The 20,805-nt window shown below is 41.4% G+C and overlaps 2 protein-coding genes across 2 annotated transcripts in view; both read right to left on the reverse strand.

Moving 5' to 3' along the window:
• LOC114650064 (actin-binding protein WASF3-like) overlaps positions 1-5,801 on the reverse strand; it is a 146,830-nt gene extending 141,029 nt beyond the window's left edge. The window contains exon 1 of the mRNA XM_028799504.2: positions 5,691-5,801. The gene's annotated coding sequence lies outside the window, so the exon portion shown is untranslated. The remainder of the gene's footprint in view (positions 1-5,690) is intronic.
• The window catches only part of cdk8 (cyclin-dependent kinase 8), a 1,217,851-nt gene that overhangs the window by 881,505 nt on the left and 315,541 nt on the right, over positions 1-20,805 (reverse strand). The window lies entirely within an intron of this gene.

Here is a 20,805-nt window from a genome sequence, read left to right on the forward strand (position 1 = left end):
AATTTTCTTTCTCATGGTCTGAGAGTCCTTCGAATGCCTTTTGGCAAACTCCAGGCGGGCTGCCATGTGCCTTTTACTAAGGGGTGGCTTCCGTCTGGCCACTCTACCATACAGGCCTGACTGGTGGATTACTGCAGAGATGGTTGTTCTTCTGGAAGGTTCTCCTCTCTCCACAGAGGACCTCTGGAGTTCTGACAGAGTGACCATCGGGTTCTTGGTCACCTCCCTGACTAAGGCCCTTCTCCCCCGATCGCTCAGTTTAGATGGCTGGGCAGCTCTAGGAAGAGTCCTGGTGGTTTCGAACTTCTTCCACTTACGGATGATGGAGGCCACTGTGCTCATTGGGACCTTCAAAGCAGCAGAAATTTTTCTGTATCCTTCCCCAGATTTGTGCCTCGAGACAATCCTGTCTCGGAGGTCTACAGACAATTCATTTGACTTCATGCTTGGTTTGTGCTCTGACATGAACTGTCAAGTGTGGGACCTTATATAGACAGGTATGTGCCTTTCCAAATCATGTCCAATCAACTGAAGAAGTCCACAGGTGGACTCCAATTAAGCTGCAGAAACATCTCAAGGATGATCAGGGGAAACAGGATGCACCTGAGCTCAATTTTGAGCTTCATGGCAAAGGCTGTGAATACAGTGATCCCTCGCTATATCGCGCTTCGCCTTTCGCGGCTTCACTCTACCGCGGATTTTATATGTAAGCATATTTAAATATATATCGCGGATTTTTTGCTGGTTCGCGGATTTCTGCGGACAATGGGTCTTTTAATTTCTGATACATGCTTCCTCAGTTGGTTTGCCCAGTTGATTTCATACAAGGGACGCTATTGGCAGATGGCTGAGAAGCTACCCAACTTACTTTTCTCTGTCTCTCTTGCGCTGACTTTCTCTGATCCTGACGTAGGGGGTGTGAGCAGGGGGGCTGTTCGCACACCTAGACGATACGGACGCTCGTCTAAAAATGCTGAAAGATTATCTTCACGAAGTTGGCTACCTTCTGTGCAGCTGCTTCGTGAAGCGACATGCTGAACGGTGCTTCGCATACTTAAAAGCTCGAAGGGCACGTATTGATTTTTTTAATCTGTCTCTCTCTCTCTCTCTCTCTGCTCCTGATGGAGGGGGTGTGAACTGCCACCTTCAACAGCTTTGTGCCGCGGTGCTTCGCATACTTAAGCCAAACAGCCCTATTGATTTTTTTGCTCCTTTGAAGAGGAATATATGTTTGCACTCTTTTAATTGTGAGACTGAACTGTCATCTCTGTCTTGTCATGGAGCACAGTTTAAACTTTTGAAAAAGAGACAAATGTTTGTTTGCAGTGTTTGAATAACGTTCCTGTCTCTCTACAACCTCCTGTGTTTCTGCGCAAATCTGTGACCCAAGCATGACAATATAAAAATAACCATATAAACATATGGTTTCTACTTCGCGGATTTTCTTATTTCGCGGGTGGCTCTGGAACGCAACCCCCGCGATGGAGGAGGGATTACTGTACTTATGTACATGTGCTTTCTCAATTTTTTTATTTTTAATAAATCTGCAAAAACCTCAAGTAAACTTTTTTCACGTTGTCATTATGGGGTGTTGTGTGTAGAATTCTGAGGAAAAAAATGAATTTAATCCATTTTGGAATAAGGCTGTAACATAACAAAATGTGGAAAAAGTGATGCGCTGTGAATACTTTCCGGATGCACTGTATACAGTGGTGGTCAAAAGTAGGTTTACAGTTGTGAGTACATGAAACACAGAGCTCATTCCTGTATTATTTATTTAAGGCACCTAATAAATTATATTCTTTTGAGTCAATAAAGTTAATAAAGCTACTGAGATAATAAAGCTATTGTAAAAATCATAGCCTGCATGTCCGCCTACTTTTGCCCACATTGCATATAAACAATACAAATATAAATATACTGCATCTATACAAATATGCACAGTACCATGCTACTAAACTCTAATATTCCTAATAGTGGAAAAAATTGTAAAAAATAAAATCTCTAGTTGATAAGGACAAATCTCCAGGTGATCATGGTCAAAGATCAGCTGACCTACCACAGTTGGCTATCCAAACCCACTCACCATCTGAAATTAAACTGTAGCATTAACTAGACAGCAGGAACTGTGGGCTTGTTTGCTCTCTGCCATGGATTGCCTTGAATACTGTCTTGTATTTTAACACTAAAACATTTTCTTATAAACTATCTGACTGGTCTTACAGAAAAGGAGAGTAACTGTTTTCAAGAACTAAAAATGAATTTAAACGGATGCATTCAATTTTACGCCAGCATAACTAAATTAAGTTGCATGACTGAAATGTGACTAATTCTAACAAAATCTTAGTCATCAATATGAGACTCTCACAGCTGAATAACACTGCATGACTATATAAGTACTTATACGGCATCAGAAATTCTAGACAAGATGTCCAAGAGAAAGATTGAAATCTAAAGCAGGCAGTGTGGCATATGACTTCAAACCCTGTGGTTGTGGGTTCAGATCCTGCTGCTGCCATTGTGTGGTCCTAAGTAAGTCACTTCACCTGCCTGTGCTCCAACTGGGAAAACAAAAAAGAAATGTAAAAAAAAAAGTGCCTCTCCAATGTTATAAGTTGCCCTGGATAAAGGCATCAGCCAAATTAAAATTAATAATAAAAAGACATTAGGCTAAATCCATAAAGATTGGCTCTCAGGGTCAGGTACCAGGGTGTGCCAAAGCATAGGGTCTCTACAGATATAGACAACTGGAGATGGAATTGGAGACACACGGAGAGGTCATGGGTACAAATTTTTAAGGCTTGAAACTGAGAGTTACAGAGAAGGTGCTTAAATCTGGCACATATTTCTGAACATGACATGAGAAAGAAGACTGGGGACTGACATGCTGCTACAGAAAGTAGCACAATACATGAAGTAATAATTAGCAGAGAAAACAGACACGTGAATATAAATGGAACCAGTAACAGGCATGTAAAACATCAGTTCCATTGAAGGAATCCCAGAAATAGCATACTGTCATACAAACTACAGTATACTTTAAACATAAACTTACTTCACGTGGAGGAAAAAAAACAACACTCAACTTGTGGAAGGATGAGCAGAAAAGAAAAAAAGGCAAAATTAACAGAAGGGCATGGAAAAGAATTGTTTACAAATGATTGCTATCTAAAATATCCTAACAAGCTGGATGCATTTATATTCTAACCTACATTCACATAAATTCACATGATGGTAATCAATATACAAATTATTTGATGCAGTTTGGGTAAACAGCCAAACATGGATAATAAATGTAAATCAAAACACTACTCCTCCAAAAGGCAGCAGCAGCAGCAGTATTAGCATCATCACGTGTACAACTACAGTGAAAATCTTGCTTGCATATCCAACCAACATGCTAACATGATACTGTATATAAGAATGTATTAAAATATATGCAATACAAGTAACTTCAAAGTTATGTTGGAAGCAGTTTATTTAACACATGGTACACCATATAAAAATGACATACTGTACTACGAAAATACTCATAGTCCAAAGAGGTTAGGAGGGGTGGTGATGCTAAACTGGCCCCAGTGTATGTATGAGTGTGTGTGTGTGTGTGTGTGTGAGTGTGTGTTTTCATCCTGTGATGAACTGGCCCACCTGTCCAAGCATTGTTCCTGCCTTGCGTCCTAGGCTAGCTGGGTTAGGCTCCAGTTTTCCCGCATTCCCGATCAGGATATAGCAGAGATGGAAGACAAATGAATGAATGTAAAAGAGAAATTAACCCTGTCTGCAAAAAAAATTTGATTTTCCACATCTTTATCTAAAACTTGTTTATTATACCACTTCATCCATTTAAAATTGAGGCTTAGCACAAATTTAATTTGAAAGATGGTTGATTTTTTTTTGGTGAAAAAAAAATTCCATTTTAGGAAAAGCATAATGTGCATTTCTATGATTGGCCTTATAGGTGTAAACAAATGTACCTTTAAAAAGAACTCTTCTGCAAATTAAAAAAAAATAATCATCACCTCTATTTCACACACGAAGCGTCTAATTGATTTGATTGACCCAGTGCTTCCTCCTGCCATCCCCCCTAATGGTTGATGCTGTGGTTGCTGACTTCACTCAGTTTTTAATTGAAATTGACTTACACTCCCCTGGTCACGGGGTCAGCTTTGTTCCAGCAGAAGCAGTAGTTACTGCAGGAATGAATGGTCATTATATGCAGGCTATTCAAATGACCATTCAACAAACCTGGAGTGGTATGCTGGTTCTGGTCATAAACTGATGGAAGCCTTCATTGCTTAATAAAGTTCTATGCCTGTGTTTTTTAAACATTGTTTTATTACCTTCAATCAATAAAAATGCTTTAAAAACTGCTAAATAAAATAATTTTGTAAAGTCTGTGACGCTGTGAAAGCCAATCCAAATTGTGTCTGTTAGATTCCAAAGACTACACTATAAAACTTTCTTATATATATGATTTATCCCACCTACTGGATGTGCCTGCAGGCAGTGTTTTGTAAATTTTTGGAGTTCAGACCCTGAGTTGTGGCTTCAAATCCTGCAACTGACATTGTGTGACCATGAGCATGTCACTTCACCTGTCTGTGTTCCAAATGAAAACACAAAAGAAATGCAAACAATTGTCTCTCAGTTGTTGTAAGCTGCTTTGGATAAAGATGTCAGCCAAAGTAGTAAATGTACCAGATGATTTTAGGGGCTGCGGATTTACTATAAATTCAATCTTATATTTCTGTTTTGAAATGTGAATTTCTTTTGTGATTGAAAATCACTGATTATCCTACAACAAAGCAGAAGCACTGAGTACTGCTGGTAAATGTTAATTTAGCGTTCAGATTACAAATAAAAGATTTTTTAAAAAGTAGGAAAACTGAGCTGTGTGAAAGTAAAGCAATGCCTGTGAAACGAAGGGGTGGGAGAGGAGGAAAGGGCGGCGTGTGAAAATCGCAACGCTGTGTTTTGCAATAAGCAATGCTGAGCCCAAGCGGGCGCACAATAACCCAGCGGACACTTGACGCTGTTGAAGTGGAAGGTAAAGTGCCGGCGCTGAAGGCGCACTGCTGCAGTGCTTTCCAAGTTACTTTCACTCACACGCAATTGGATCTTCAGGGAAACAGCGGAAAGGGAATCTCCAAAGCAAGCATAACAGTAAATCTGGGAGTTTGTTTTCTTTTCACAAAAGAATACACCAGCCGCGAAAGGGGCGCAAAACATCACTATTGTGGGGTGAAATTCCCGTTAATATTAACTAACACGGACGCAAACCCCATCTCCGGCTATTGATAATATCGACGGTAAAGCTGACTGAATAATAAATAAAATAACACCCCGCTACCGCTGCCCCCCCCCCCCCCAACAAAAAAGTAACTAAAAAAATAAGCCAAAGATGCACGAACGAGGTCATCTCCTCTAAATGATATTGTTTAAAAGCAACACACGCCGAAGAAAAACGGAGTTTGACAGCTTCACGACTAAATAACGGATCTATGCGAAGTTAATTATAAGGAGCGCTTCGAGAAACCCGGACGAGCCACATGACTCGTATTGCCAAAGCCCAACACGCAAGGCTCTTCACTAAGCCCATAAAGGGAAAAAAATAATGATAATAATAATAATAAGACGAGAGCGAAAGAAAGAAGATGCGAACGCACCCGCCCCCTAAATCTACTCCTCACCTCGTTTTTCACAACACGTTTAATATCAAGTCTCCTCCGTTCCTCGCCGCTTTGATTTTTATCCTCCGGTCTCCATCACCAGTCCAACACGAAACAATCCGCTGGTGGGGGAGGGGCGCGACTCCGTGACGAGCGCAGCGGCGAGCCAATTGAAACCAGAGACAGACAGGTATCAGTGGAGAGTGACGGCTCTGCTGTCCAAAGGCGCGACCCAGAAGGCGGGACAAACGAGTGATTGACACGCGCTTTCCATTCCGCCCCCTTCAGTATTATTCTTGCGCTCGTCTGCTAATCACTGGCGGTTTATTGGTTACCCAGGCCGACGACCAGCGTCTCAAATGCTGCTTTGTGGGTTAAAAGGGCTTCGCCGCGTGACGAAATGAACTCTTCATGAGACTTCAGCCGACAACTGTGCATTCAGCCGCGTCTCCGTCGAAGAACACAACTTGTTGTTTGGCTGTTGCATGCGTCGATTTTTAAACGAGGGATTTTAGGTACAATGGAATAAATACTTAGCCCTGGTGTCTAAATCTTTCAAAAATAAATAAAGGGCTGACGTTATTGTCAGTTCGAGTGCAGTAATTAGGAAACTTTTATTGTGAAATACTGCTTAGTAAAGTGACGGCAGAGCTTCTGCTGTAAATGCTGCAGGTGTCCAGCCTTATTGTGTACTTTAATGAATGGCTCGTCATGGAGGATGGGGAGTACCGCAAGCAAGATCTGTGATAGAAAGGCACTGTACCACCCTGCAGAGAAGGTGGGGGCTTTGGTGGTGAGCAGCTGATGAGAGGTCGTGGGAAGTTGGGAAGTATTTAGTTCTGAAATTCATAGAATTCGTCTCTCAGGTACAGGGATTTAAGACTGCAACTGCAGTCGGCGTCAGTGTGCAGTTTACACGTCTTTCACGTTTCCAGGAGTTTTCTCCAAGGCGCTGTTGAGTCTTTCTATTCTCCTCAAAGAAGTGTGGGTGCGCGCATGAGTGTGATTCTCCACTGGTTCATACGTTGCACTGATCCTGCCTAGGTTGTCACTAACATTGGATTAAGCAGATTTTTCCAGCTAGATGGCAAAGGGACACAATGGTTGGCCCCGCTGCTTCACAGCTACAGTGAACTGGGTTTGATTGCTGATCTAATCCCTGCCTTTTGTGAAGTTTGCATGTTGTCCTTATGTGTTTCTCAGGCATTCCTCCTACATGCAACAATCACAAAGTTGAATTTATGCTGGTATGGTTGTACTCAAGTGTTCCCTGCAATGGATGATTGTCCACTCCAGTATTAGCAGCAGTATTGTCATCTGCTTTGCACACAACACCACCAATGTACTCTTCTGATCCCTCAGAATACAAAATAGAAAGGATAGATAGATAGATAGATAGATAGATAGATAGATAGATAGATAGATAGATAGATAGATAGATAGATAGATAGATAGATAGATAGATAGATATATAATTTGCTGCCAAACATTGCATATTTTAAAAGTTACAGTTCACTCAGGATTACAACCTCAGAGCTACTAATGTCCATAGATAGATAGATAGACGGATAATTTGCTGCCAAACATTACATATTTTAAAAGTTGTCATTCACTCAGAATCACAAGCTCAGAGCTACTATGGTGCAGGCACATGGCTGACCTGAACAGTTAAGGTTCATCTAGCACCTCACAGTGGGTGCATAATATGCATGAGGATGTGAGAAGTTAGAACACCAAGAGGAATCCTGAGCAAGAAAAATTAACAGGACGTTTGTGTGTGAAGCCCACTGTGGAATTCAGGAACAGAATGATGGATCACTGCAGCTGTTCTCCTCTGGCAAAGGGTACAGGACCATTGGATTGGACCATTGGAGTAGATTCAGGGAGAGTTTCTACCCACACAATGTAAAATTCTGGAGTGGTCATTTATACGAAAATCACCATGTTTATATATGTTGAATGTTATGTATACTTTTTATTTATTATTTTATTGTGTGTTTGTTGTAATTTAGTAAACTGTTCTGAGGAGACAAGCAAGTAAGAATTTAATTGTATGATCCACACATGACAGTAACCTTGACTTGACTTGAATGGCTCACACTTACCCGACACCTTGGAGGTAGCCAGTACACAGCTGGCGCTGGATGAGTTTTAACACACCAATATCAAGATCATGATAACTCTTTGGAGTCTGGCAGGTGTTGTTTTTTTTCTAAATGTATAAATCTGCTCACCTTATTAAAAAACATGCAGATCTGTACTTTAAAAAGGTCCAGTTTTATTACAAAAACCTGCAAACAACACAACGTAGAACCTGAAAAGTTACACTTGTTGGTGGTCAGCAAATACCAAATTTGCATACCCATTAGACTGCCACCTGATCAATACCTAAATCTCACCATAAAATGGATGTGCAAACGTAACTACTGGACACTGTTTCCAGTTATGTGGTCATTAATTGTTAATTGTGCATACCTTTTTGGTCATTTCCACAAAAATATAGACGTGTGTCATGAGTTGCTATTGAATCTCCTCCATTCTTGCTACCCTATTGCTGCCAACTGTTATAGTGTTGTATAGTACCTAAGTAGAAATACGTTTTGAGAATATTTCTGCTTTACCTGAGTATAGAATGTTGTCTACTTTCGCTTTTACTTGGATAAGACTTGGTTTTTGGTATTTTGACTTTGTCATTATGTTTTTGAATGTTGCTTGATGTGGGGAAAAAATTAATTTAAATGATTATAACACAAGGCTGCTGTCCTGAACTAGGAGTTCCAAAGCACCTAAGTTCCAAAAAGCACTTCCAGCAATGTCCAGTAGAGGGGCAAAATTGTCAAAAGCCAGCTAGTAATAGGGTAAATACAGAACCTTTATAAATAAAGTATTTGTTGTTCAAAATTGTTCTGTAACAAGAAAAAAGTTAAATGGAACACAAAGTCAAAGAGGGGTTGCCTAAACAATATGACAATCCAAAGCAAGCCCAGTCCCAAAATGAAATCCAGAAAATAGTCAAAGAAACAGAGATGACGGTCGAGAAATCCAGAATGAAAAAGGTACAAAGCACAGAGAAACACAAGAACTCACCAACTCTGGATCACATTAACAATGAACCCCACAGTAACTGAGGGAGACTCTCCAGATTTTTAGGAGCGGCGTCCGGCAGGTGGCCCCACTCTCTAGGGGAGTGCCAATAAAACACGTGGTGCATAACCGAGGCATTGAATGAATCCACGGGGAACGGACGTTTGCGGTGACTGCTCCTTTCCTTTGGAATGGCTTGCCTTATTATATTAGGACTACTCCAACAGTGGCCATTTTGTAAGTCATCATTAAAGTCTTATCTCTTCTTGCTGGCATTTGACCCTGCAAGAAGTTGACGTTACATTTGTATATGTTGACTCATGTACATTCATGATTATAAATATGTATGCATGGGTATCTGAATTTCTCTTTTATGTAATGGTTGGTTATGTTTGCAGTTCTGTGATGTGTATATACTGTATATACATTCTACTGCCTTTCTTGTACAGCACTTTGGTTCGGTTTCGGCTGTTGTAAATGTGTTTTTTAAGTAAAGTTTGACTAAAGTCTTACAGGCCTGTGGGTCATCTCACTCACACCATCTGCTGTAGTGGCACAACACTGCCTGTTCATTAATGTGATGTCCAATGTCTTTTGTTCAGCGAAGTCTCAGTTGTCTTTGGAGACTCGGGGATAGTTGTTTTTGAAGATTTTTTCGCTATGCAGTCATTTGTGGAGGAGACGATGGCAGTAAGCACACAAATGCACATCACTTGTTTTACCAATGCACCTTGTAGGGCTAAGGCAGGCTTGCTTTTCTATTTCACACTTTGTTGAACATCCTGGCCTCCATGATAAAGTTGCCCTTGCCAGGAGGAGTGCAGTTTCTTCCACAAGTCATTATATTCAACACGCTGAACAGCCACCTGGTCCCGATCTCTTCCTCCTTTTTCTCTACAACAATGCACTAATGTACAGAGTTAAATATTTCTGCTGGTGTGATATCAACTGTCACAAATCGTTTGAACTCCACTGACCCAAAGTTCACACAACCTGCAGGTTAAATGGACGCAGCACCTACTATAATATGAAAAGAGAAGAGCACAGCATTTCCAAACCCACCAGATCCAATTCAGGGTCCGTCTAAACAAATTTGTTATTGGCTGACCCAAGCTATTGCAGAGCAAGCAGCATGTAGAATAAATCACTTTAGAGAAGAAGTGAGTGAAGATTTAAAGGCCCCAGGGTGTCACCATTCGCAACATGCTTTGTCAATTTGTTCCATGCATTAATAATCCGTGCATAAAAGGGACTTCCTCGAAATGTGTTTCTGACAAGACTCTGTTTGTGTCTTCATGATTTGCTTGAGGCTTTGAGTGTAAAGCAATGAGTGAAGTGAACTGTACAGCCAAAACTTTCTGTATTTAGTACAAGAGGAGAGGTGGGGAAAACAGAAGAAGATCTGGGGTGTCATATGTGTCATCACCAATTTCAGCCATTCACCCAGGACGAGTCCAGTTCTAAAGTCTATCGCTATCTTCCAAGGCTTTCTGTCTGCTGTTCTGCCTTTCAGAATATGTCATTTATTTTTTGTTGTTTTTTTAAAAATTTTAAACCAGCAAACATGTCTTCCATATTGAACATTTTGTGGTAAAAAAACTGCCAAAGCAGTTTATATTTACTGCACAAAAACTGAAATTGGAGGGTTTCCCAAGAATGACGCTTGCTGATTTTGTGTGTTCTGTTCCTCACTTCCCTCATTTGCCTCCATTCCTTCTCACGCTGTAATGGATTTCCACACTGTTCACATTTCCTCATCGATGGGTAAACCGTCTTCCAGAAACAAGAGCTTATCGAGTGCTCCTCAGTGTCCAAGTTCTAAATACAAATGTCCTTACTTGGTTTTCACATCTTTTCCATCCAATGAAACACAGAGATGAAAATGTATTCAAGCCATCAAAAGGGACAAAGCACCATATATTGTTATACGCCATGCATGCACATGTATTTGTAGTCAGCACCGTCTTCAGGTCAATCCCATGCTGAACCTCTTCTGGCCACCCCTTGTTCAGCGCTGAAAGAGCAAATAATCATCTCAGCCCACCAGGACCCACCTCAATGGAACACGACTGACCATGCAACAGCACCTGTACCTAACCTAACTGTGATGTGATTGGATTAGTTTGGGTTTTTTTACTAACAATATAAAGAGTAAATTTAAACTCACATCTAACTTGGTTTTTTTGCACATTTCATGGCAGGAACTTAATAACTGCTTGGAGCTTACAGTGACTGTGTTTGACCCGGAATCTATACATACTAAACAATGTCTGTCTGTGTGTTCCCTATACAATCCTACACCCTTTGGCCAATCTGGACCAAATATGTCATAGCTGCAGACAACAGCCACTAATTTGGAACCCAAAATTTAGACCCTGGAGGTCCCAGTAGTGTTTTTTTCCTGAGTGCTACAGTTTGCACACCAGTGCCACCTGCTGATTCAGAGCAAGTGAAACATCTGAACAGACTGAAGCCAGACTAGCAGACAAAATGAGCCTAACTTTACTTACCCCGGCAATGCCACATGCTAATCTTCTCTGCTGTAATATAAATAAGTGTATCATGTGCTTTTGCAGGGGTGTTTTCGGGTGAGGTTTAATCGGGAGTGGAAATGCAGTGCAACACAAAGGAGAATCAAAGGTTTGTTGTTTAGCTCCTTTTCTTCATAATTTAAGCACTACAAGCTGTCCATGTTGAACTTCCAAGAATAAGTCAGACATGGCAGCGTTCAGGGTTATACCCCACCAAGGAGTTACCACAATTCTGGAATCCAAAAAGAACAAATTCTCAAATTGCGAGAGCAGAGCTGTTGATGGAGAGGCAGTGTGAATGATGGATGGAACAGCTAGCAGTAACAACAGGGTCACCACTTAAAAAACACAGAAAGCTTTGCTTTCTTTCCTTAAGCCATTCTGCAAATATAACCTGCTAGTTACATGTAAAACAAACATGAAAGACCTTTTGAAGAAATACCAAGATACATGTTCAATAGGAAAACATAAAGATCAAGCATGGTCAATTTATAAGATCATAGGTAATATACTTTCTTTATCCTATATTACAACACACTGACCTACTGCCTCCTTTTGCACTGGATTTCCACACTTTTCACATTTCCTCATGGCTTCTACTCCAAGGCTTTGTCGATGGGTAAAGTGTCTTCCAGAAACAAGAGCTTAGCGAGTGCTCCTCAGTGTCCAAGTTCTAAACACAAACGTCCTTACTTGGTTTTCGCATCTTTTCCATCCAATGAAACACAGAGATGAAACGTATTCAAGTCATCAAAAGGTACAAAGGACAGCATTTTGTTACATGCCATGACAGCACGTGTATTTGTAGTCAGCACCGTCTTAAGGTCGATCCAGTGCTGAGCCTTTTTTTTAACTCACCCCTTGTTCATTTCCTGAAAGAGCAAATAATCATCTCAGTATCAACAGGGTCATCATTTAAAAAACATAGAAACCTTTGCCTTCTTTCCTTAACCCATTCTACAAATATAACCAGCTAGTTACATGTAAAACAAACATGAAATACCTTAAAAAATACCAAGATAAATGGTGAATAGGAAAGCATAAAGGTCAAACACAGTCAATGTATAAGATTGCAGATAATTTAACTACTTAATCCTATACTAGCCGTCCCCTGTGGCTCCGTCCACATAGAAGTGAAACAGGACAGCGAGGAGGGCCCTGCCCGGCTCCCCACTCCTGACATCACACTTCCCCCTCCCCTCGGCCCCCTGTCTCTGTCTCAGATTAGCACGAATATATCGCTCCTGCAAGCGAACTATGATTCTTAGCACGATGAGAGAAGTACAAAAATCAACTGGAATGTTCAAGCAAAGTATAGAAACACACCTGATCTAAATTAGTTAAGTAGTTCTCTCGTTCACTAGCTAATCGGAAGTAAGGTACACGCCCCAAGGCTGGTGCGTGAGAGAGGAGGTCCCTGCTTCCCCCAGTCGGCCTGCTGCATGTCTCTAAATCAATCGCTCCTGCAAGCGAACTATGATACTTATCTCGATGAGAGAGATCGCAAAATCAACCAGAATGTTAAAGCAAATTATAGAAGAAAACCCAATCTAAATCCTTTAAGTAGTTCTGTTGTGAAAAGTGGACAGACATACAGACAGACAGACATTGGATTTAATACTGCATATAGAGAGATTAAAACATATAACGTCTGTAAATTCTGAGCAAGGTGTTATGTAATATTTAAAAAGGGGAGCTGAAACTGTTAGCATATCCAGCATAAGAAAGTTAACAAAACTCACCTTGGTAATTATGAATGAATTCCTCCATAAAAAATGTATAGTATAATCCTCCTCCCGTTTTGATGCTTTCATTGTGGATTGCTTATCAACAATACTTCTAACATTGCTAAAATCAACACAATCTGTTATTTACTAAGAAGACGTAGGTTTACCTGTCATTACGTCACTTTCAGAATGTTTCTGATCTGTTGGACAGGCGTTGGGGGCTTTTTCTTTACCATAGTGAGGATTCTTCTATCAACAGCAGTGGTGGTCTTCCTTGGCCTACCAATCCAGTACCAGTTTCTTCTTAATGATATTCCAGACATTTGAGTTAGGTGTTCCTAAGGTTTTAGCAATGTCTGTAATGGATTGACTTTTGTTTTTCAGCCTCATAATGGCTTCTTTGACTTTGACTGACACAGCTCTTGTCCTCCTTTTGATCAATGGGCAACTACAGACTCCAAAGGGTAGAAGCAAGCCTACGTGTCTTATAATGCAACACCCCTGTGGAATCACAAACAGCTGTGACACCAATCATCCTAAAATGGCGGGACCATGTAGAAAAGTGTTGTCATTACTACACGAAGTGACTGAAATGTAGGCAAATACCCTTAAATGAAAGTCTGCAAATTGTATTTTAATCATGTCTGAATGGTTTGATGTGTGATTTTAAACTGTGGAGCAGAGAGGCTAAATTAAGGAAAAATGTGTCTTTGTCCCAAACATAATGGAGGGCACTGTATATACAGTATAATACAAAGTTAATTCTCTCACTCTTCAACATCAACATTCTATCCTGTTTAGTCAAAATGCTCAAATTTGGCAGGATGGTGCATCTAGAGCACTGGGTATCCACTATGAAAGGACATTTCTATTCATCAACAGAAAAACTTATACCCTAATATCTCAAAAATGCCTTGATGGATTTGATTGAAATTTGATGATGCGATAAACAAAAGAGAATTAGTCGATACAATTTCTTTATTTGTCAATAAACTTTTTATTAGTCGATATTTTTTGTTTCCAGTGAGAGTTGGACTCCACCAGGGCTGCCCTTTGTCATCGATTCTGTTCATAACTTTTATGGACAGAATTTCTAGGCGCAGCCAGGGCATTGAGGGGGTCCAGTCTGGTGGGCTCAGGATTGGGTCACTGCTTTTTGCAGATGATGTTGTCCTGTTTGCTTCATCAGGCCGTGATCTTCAGCTCTCTCTGGATCAGTTCGCAGCCGAGTGTGAAGCTGCTGGGATGGGAATCAGCACCTCCAAATCCGAGACCATGGTCCTCAGCTGGAAAAGGGTGAAGTGCCCTCTCAGGATTGGGGGCGAGATCCTGCCCCAAGTGGAGGAGTTCAACTATCTCTGGGTCTTGTTCACGAATGAGGGAAGAATGGAGTGGGAGATTGTGAATACAAGCAGCTGAAATGAGTTTCCTCCGTAGGGTGTCTGGGCTCTCCCTTAAAGATAGGGTGAGAAGCCCGGTCATCCGGAAGGAGCTCAGAGTAGAGCCACTGCTCCTCCGCATCGAGAGAAGTCAGATGAGGTGGCTCAGGCATCTGATCAGGATGCCTCCTGGACGCCTCCCTGGTGAGGTGTTCCAGGCACGTCTAATCGGGAGGAGGCCTCGGGGAAGGCCCAGGACACGCTGTAGGGACTATATCTCCCGGCTGGCCTGGGAACGCCTCGTGTTTCCCCCGGAAGACATAGTAGAAGTGGCCGAGGAGAGGGAAGTCTGGGCATCTCTGCTCAAGCTGCTGCCCCTGCAACCCGATCTCGGATAAGTGGAAGAGGATAAACGGATGGATGGATATTTACTAATATTATTCTAACTTACATTCCCAGCGCTGCACAGAAAGTGTGCATTATGCATATGAATGACACAGCAGAAGTGATTGACAAGATCCACGACTGCCACCAAGTAACCAATAGGGTGGACAGCTGAAGATAGGGTGGAGTCCTGGGCAGAAAAAAAAAAAAAAGGTGTGATCACATTGTGAGATGGAAAAAGGAAGATGCAGAGCTCAAAGGTTAGCAAGAGCTGTTTGTCACTGCACTCTTAGACCCGTAGCGGCGGCTCTCATCTTGGTTATCTATTCTGCTCTGCTTCTTCTCCTGGCATGAAGCATCAAGCATCACAAACCATTTTTTCACACAAATGACAAGCAAGCGGATCCCTTTGACAGCACTGAATGCCATGAAGCACTCTTACATGAAAGACAGTCAGGGTGTTATGAGTGATCGAGTGCCTCGCATCGCCAACACAAGGGTTGGGGTCAATTCAGGAATAAACCCAACAACTCCAGTTCAAACAAGGAAATGGACTTGGATTTCAACAGCAACTACAGGAAACTGAATTGGAGTTTCAGGAAGTGGAATTCAATTCAATGAAATCCAGCATTGGATCACTAGCAGCAGTGGATTGGAGGTCCCTCCATGGGAGGAATTCAGTTTATTCACCCGGACTTGTCATTTACTTATTTGACTGATGTCTTTATCCAAGGCAATTTACATCATTTATGATGCAATTGGTTACATTTCTTTTGGTTTGCCAATTGGAGCACAGGCAGGTCAACTGACTTGCTCAGGGTCACACAGTGTCAGTGGTGGGACTTGAACCCACAACCTCAGGGTGTGACTTCCAAAGCCTTAACCACCACACCACACTGCCTGCAAATGTGTCAGAGAGGTAATGAAGGCTCTTACTGGCTGACCTGAGTGAGTATCATGGACAAGATATTAATAAAAGTGTACAGTATCTCATCATTCAACTACGTTGTGTGGTCCGGCATTACAACGGTGCATTCTGCATTCAGAGATGACAAAAGGAGTATTTTAGGTTCATTGGCATCACATAACAAAACCAAACCTGAAAAAAAAATGAAAATGCTCTCTTTGGTCCACAGTTCAAACATGCTTTGGATAGCCGCATTTCAGACAAAAGGAACTTGCTTCACAAATCAGGCCACGTGCTTAACTTTATGGCACAGCTCCTTTTCCTCTTCTGAAGGTCTAAGGAGTTTTATGGATACAAAATGCCGCTCCAAATTAATGGCAGATATCATTTTGAATATTGAAGCCAGCAGTTAGACATGCGACCAACTACATCCACCCTCCACCCCACAGAGTGACCAGATATTAACAATGGCATTAATATTCAGGACAGAAAGAAGCAGGGACCCACTTGGAAACTTGTAAAGGGGAGATTTCACACAAACATTAGGAAGTTTTTCTTTACACAGAGAACCACAGACACCTGAAATGAGCTACCAAGTAGTGTGGAAGACAGCAGGATTTTAGGGACTTTCAAAACCAGACTTGGTGTTATTTTAAAAGAATTTAGTGGCTAGGACTGGCGAGCTGTGTTAGGCTGATGGCCTGTTCTTGTCTAGATTGCTCTGATGTTCTAATGTTTATGAGGGCCTCCTCCTTGTGTGAGCCACATGGCATCTCAGCTTAGCTCAAAAAGTAATGCAGCAGCTGAAGATCACAACAGGAAACCAGCAGATTTGTGACAGTGAAGAGAAAAAGCTATAAAGGCCACATGAAGAGAGGAAAGGGTGAGGCAGAAGCCAAAGCTGGGAAGACTAATAAAGGTAAGGAAGTCCGGCACAGCCGGGGCACGAGGTCAAAGGCCGGAGCAGCATGCATTTTATCATTAGTGATGTGTGCCCCTGACCCCCCGCGGAAACGTTCGATTGTTAGCAGGAGTAACACAAATCAATCAGTCCCAGAAGGCGGAATGGAGATCAGGCATTATACTAAAATACTGTACAGCTTAACAAGTTACAAAATGAACACATGGCAGAACATTCCAGTGCATTTGGATTCTTACTTAACTGTTATTTTTTGTAATAGTGAGAGTAGATTTGGGTGACCGGTTTGAGCAGACTACGTAAAGCAACATCATGAAAAAACGGAGTCCAAATAGGCTTGTGGTGGCAGCAGATTGTAAGTACAATGGCACTGACTGATGTCCATAAAGTCAATGCTAACACTGGGCCAGTCCCGGCCACATGTCAACTCCTCCTCTGCCCTCATGGCTGGCATGTTTTTAAAAAGTGGCACCTTGTCAAAGGACAAGACTGGAGAAGGGTAAAGCAGAAGGGTGTCTGACTTGGTGATCCCTGCTCTGGTCAACAGGAACATGGACACAAAGCAGAAGGTTAAAGGCAGAGAGAGGCGCAGGTCCGAAGGCCAATCTAGAGCTGAGACACAAGGGCAGCAGTGTGAGGCAGGAATGAGACCATAGCTCAGGATGAATCTCCATATCTAAAACCAAACATAAAATCCAGAAATGCACGACTGACACAAAGTCAAAATCAAAAAACAACAACCTGAGGCACAGCAGACTCAAAGTGGTCAACGTCCGAGCCCTGGACCAAGTCTAGTGGCCGTTTAAGTACCTTCTGTCACAATGTGGGTTTTGCATGTGCCTATTATCATATTTGACCATTTTTTCATTGTCAATTTTTGTGATTTTGATTTTTATTTATTTTAATTTATATAATGTTGAATTCATATGATTCTGCAGTGTTGTGTGATTTTGATCATGACGGCAGCCATGCTGTCTATAGTAGCGTCTCTACATGTGATGTCATTGAGTGGCCTTATTAAGAAAGTGTCCTCAGTCAATACCACCAAGCCATCCCTGTTAAGGGGTAAACTCCGAGATATGCAGTTGGATGAGCCTAATGGTGTCCAGTCCTAGTGCACCAGCTGCTTCAGTGCCCCTCCATGCCTGCCTTCTGGCTGGGAGAGGGAATATCATACAGTATGGCCCTCCTTGAGCATCCATTATAATGGCCTCCAGGCCAGGTAAGGAACCATGGTCAATACCAGTTGGGACGCTGGTCCAGCCATTACATTACACTTTAGTTTGCTGAGCTGGTAACATCAATTCAAGAGAGGCCAAACAAATCAAAAAATGAATTAAAAAGGTCAAGCTCAGTTATAGGACACACTCTGGGCCACTGGAGGTACAATAGCAGCAAAGGAAAGAATTAAAACAAAACCGAGTGCCTTTATGAATAATGCTGCGCATCCTCTCTCTGACACGCTAACAACACTGAGGACTTTCAGCCAACAGATCATTTAGTGGAAATGTGTCAAGAAAAACCACTGCGGCTCCTTCATACCAACAGCAATACATCTGCATAATGTGTCACTGGGACTGGGACAGCCATTTCAGAAGCTTTCTTTATTTTTAGTCATAATGGTGTATATTTGAGAGAGATCTGATGTTTGCTATTACACAATATTTTTTATTGAGCTTCTGTAAAAAGCCAAATTTTCCCCTGGGGACAAATAAATATCCAATCTATCTATCTATCTATCTATCTATCTATCTATCTATCTATCTATCTATCTATCTATCTATCTATCTATCTATCTATCTATCTATCTATCTATCTATCTATCTATCATAAAATAGATGGTATCATTTGATGGTTCTTTAATGTATCTATCTATCTATCTATCTATCTATCTATCTATCTATCTATCTATCTATCTATCTATCTATAATAAAATAGATGGTATCATTTGATGGTTCTTTAATGTACATAATATAAAAAAAATAACCCTTGTCTTGCAGTTTACTCCTCAAATATCCATCCCCATATCTGAGTATATCGAGGGGAGGCCACTCCTGATTTTTTTCCCTCAGAATTCAGCAATCAAACAACAAAAGTCAAAATCAAGGCAACTGCAGGGCAGCAAATGAAGAGAAGGTCCTTTTATTTTCTTGTTTTAAATAGCTTTAAATTGCCCCGACTAAGACACTAAAACGTTTTGTTTGGAAAACACTGACAGCAAAACACACAAAATGGTGTAGTCAGAATAATGCTAAAATAATCAAAGTTTTACAAAGTACAAGTATACACCAAGTCCCCATGAGGACAGTAACATGTAACAGTGGGTCACCGTCTAAATACTTCTTGAGCTTGCTATAAATGTACAGTTTTACATTCCTGTATCTGTTATGTTGTGTTTGCCTTCATTTGTTAATCTCACTTTCGTGTCATTTAAGATTTTATTATCTGGTTTGATTTTACAAGCACATACAACAGCAGACCCCCAATTAACATTCCCATGTTCAACATTTTTGAATGGTGAGTGGTGGTGATGGCAGGTTTTCCAAATGTAATATTTGTTTTTTTTTTACATAATTACTTTTATTATACTTATATAATTATTTGAATATCAGTACCTTACTGTATTGAATATAATACAAAAACAGTAAATATTTTTTACAAGTCTGCGATATCTTTATTCTGCTAAATGGAGGTTTTGCTGTTCTGTATCTACACAGGCTGGAGTACATGCAGTTGGCAACACAAAATCTGTCTAGCATATCATTGATGTGTTATTAATTGAAAGTAAGAACTGCAATTATAATATCATTGACACTAATTGTCAGCCATTCCTTTTGTGGTGATCGGGCAGCCCTAAACTTTCCCCTTTTTCATTCTGCGTCAGTCATGCCGACTCCCCCCAGCACATCATCGTTCTGCACCCTGCCAGTTATCCCGCCCTCTTCCTGCACCCCTTGGTCCTGCCAGCTGTCCCGACCTGACTGAGTCCTCATGCGGTGTGTGTTGTAACGCATTAACCTGAAGTTGTGTAATGCAGGGATGATCACAGGGTGAATCTTAAGAGTCCCCCAGTCAGGGCCATCACAATAACATCATAGGCCCCTGGACAATGTAGTGCGCTGGGGCCCCTGTTTTGATAGCAAAACAGAAACATACGCAGGCATCAGAAACATCATGGACCCTGTGCTCCTAGGACCCCAGCCAGTGTCCATTGTGCCCATACATTAATAATAATAATAATTCATTACATTTATATTGCGCTTTTCTCAGTACTCAAAGCGATATCCACACAGGGAGGAACCGGGAAGACAGCTGTGCCCCCAGTTCAGCAGGACACCTCTGATTTATAGGGTACTAACATGGACTGGTCATCTTCAAAAACTATTTGTGAGCAACTGAGATAAAAAAAATGTAAAAAATGAAATGTACTGAAAAGAACCATCTCCTCTCACCCACTGATACAGAATTACACGTGAAAAATTTGGAAACATTCAAGAGGCAGCACTTTGTGGTGATGGTTAGGGTGGCAGTGTCTCACAGCTCTGATTTGTAGGATTCTATCGTTAGGGAGTATGCACCTCCTCTCCCACACCAGAGACGATGACCAACATTTCAAATTGGTCCCATGACAGCCTGGTGGCCCAGTCAGGACAAGTTCCTGCCTAGTGCCCTGAGAGGCTGCCACCCTATAAATCTGAAAATACTGACGTAATGCTGGAGAGTTGATGTGAATTTGTTTTTTAGGGAGAGAGCTTCCGTAACTGCAAGGTATGGTCACCACAACGCCCAACAGGACACCTCAATGATCGTTTCCAGTTAAGCATTATGTCAGAACAGGTGATATTCCTGGTTGTCTTAGGTGTTAACTAGATGAGGACTAAGCACTGCTAGATTTAGAGCCGAGTGTGCAGAACATAGTTGTTCCTCCAGGTCTTGAATAAAGCACCCCATTGTCCCTTAGGCAGAGTAGGGTTCCTCAGAAATTCAGATGCAGATTCATACTCTTAAGTGAAGAACACCCCACATCTCAGATACTATTTGTTTGTTTTCATTAGAGGTCCCCATAAATAGCAGCATCAGTGAGCTCAAAAATGTGACTACGCTAACGATAAAAGTCCTCTCTCACCATGGGGCACAAATCTAAAAGACAAACCTGCAGCTAGGCCAAGCTGCTGGTTGTTATCTCTTCCTGCAGCAAACCCTCA

The sequence above is a fragment of the Erpetoichthys calabaricus genome, chromosome 4 (genome assembly GCF_900747795.2).
Source record: "Erpetoichthys calabaricus chromosome 4, fErpCal1.3, whole genome shotgun sequence".
In the NCBI taxonomy this organism is placed as follows: Eukaryota; Metazoa; Chordata; class Cladistia; order Polypteriformes; family Polypteridae; genus Erpetoichthys; species Erpetoichthys calabaricus.